We start from the raw sequence: 1623 nt of genomic DNA, 5'->3' as shown, positions 1-1623 counted from the left end.
TTCCTCAGGTAATATCCACCTTGTTTTTGAAGCTGGGTCTCTCACTTGAGATCAATAATTTAGGCTAGGCTGTCTTGACTACTGTAGGGCTCCACCTGTCTCCACCTCACCAGAGCTGGGATTACTGGCAGAACATCATATGCCTGATTGTGTTTTGGAGTTTTGTCATATGCGTGTGTGTGTGTGTGTGTGTGTGTGTGTGTGTGTGATTGTGTGTGTGTTTCTAAAACCAGCTTGGATCTATAGTAAAGTTTTCAAAAGTGTTTTAATAAATATTTATTATACAAAATAATTGGATTTATTATAGTGTTTTCACACATGTATGTAATGTATTTTGACAACATTCCCCAACCCCCTTAATTTCTCTTGGGGTTGCATTGAATTTGTAGATTTATCTTGGAAGTATGGCCATCCCATGAGCATGTATTTAGGTTTTCTGGTGGAGTCTTTAGAGTTTTTGATGTATAGAACTATATTATCTGCAAATAGAGATACTTTGACTTCTCCCTTTCCGTATTATATTAATTTTATTTGCTTTATGTTGTTCTAAGATTTTTCAGGACCATCTTGAATAAGAGACAGGAAAGTGGGAACCCTTGTTTTTTCCATTTAATATAATATCAGCTATAGACTTGCCATATATATTATTATGGTGAGGTATGTTTCTTTTTTTAAAGGAACGCTTCACGAATTTGCATGTCATCCTTGAGCAGGGGCCATACTAATCTTCTTTGTATCGTTCCAATTTTAGTATATGTGCTGCTGAAGCAAGCACATGAGGTATGTTTCATATATTCTGAGTATTTTGGGGATGTTTGACATGATTGATGCTGGTCTTGTCAAAAGCCTTCCATGTCTATCAAAGTGTGATATGATTTCTATTCTATCAAAAACAACAGATCATTTATGAAATTTATAAAATTTATTGATTGGCATATTAAACCAGCACTACATCTCTGGAATAAACCAGATTGATCATGGTGAGTGATTTTTGATATGTTATTGAAACGAGTTTGCAAGTATTTTAAAAGAAATTTTGCACATATATATTTACACTGGAGATTGGTCAATAACTTTTTTTTTTAATATGGTTTTAGCATCAGGCTAATACTAGCTTCATAAAGAGTTTGGTAATGTACCCTTACTTTGCTATTTAATAAAATAGTTTCAGAAGAATTTGTGTTAGTATTTCATTAAAGGTGAGATAATTTTTTTAATTCATAGATATTTGATTATTGATTCAATTTTATTGCTTTCTATAAAGCTGCTCTTTTTTTTATATCTTCATGATTTACTTTTGGTAGATAATATGTATCTAGAATTCTATATATTTTATTTTAGAGCTTTCCAATTCATTAGATTATATGATTTTTAAGGTAAGACATAACAATTATTCTGAATTTCATTAATGTGTGTGGTAATAGCACCCCTTACCCTACATTTTGTTTAAAATGAGACTTTTCACTTTGATTTCTTTGTATTTGAAAATTTTATATGTGAATACTGTATTTATATCATTTTCATCCTTCCCTTTCGCCAATTAACCTCCACCCATTTCCAAGCTCAAATTCATGCATTTTCTTCTTTTTTCTTTCTTTCTTTCTTTCTTTCTTTCTTTCTTTC

The 1623-nt window shown here is 31.4% G+C and overlaps 1 non-coding gene across 1 annotated transcript; it reads right to left on the bottom strand.

Moving 5' to 3' along the window:
• Window positions 1–672: 672 nt before the first annotated feature.
• On the bottom strand, window positions 673–775 carry LOC114614404. The gene has a single exon (XR_003710322.1). It is a non-coding gene; the product is annotated as a U6 spliceosomal RNA (small nuclear RNA).
• Between the last annotated feature and the right edge of the window lie 848 nt (window positions 776–1623).

Source organism: Grammomys surdaster, unplaced genomic scaffold (assembly GCF_004785775.1).
Source record: "Grammomys surdaster isolate TR1022 unplaced genomic scaffold, NIH_TR_1.0 126317, whole genome shotgun sequence".
Taxonomy (NCBI): domain Eukaryota; kingdom Metazoa; phylum Chordata; class Mammalia; order Rodentia; family Muridae; genus Grammomys; species Grammomys surdaster.
The sequence above is the reverse complement of the archived record's forward strand: the minus strand, read 5'-3'. Positions and strand labels throughout refer to the sequence as shown.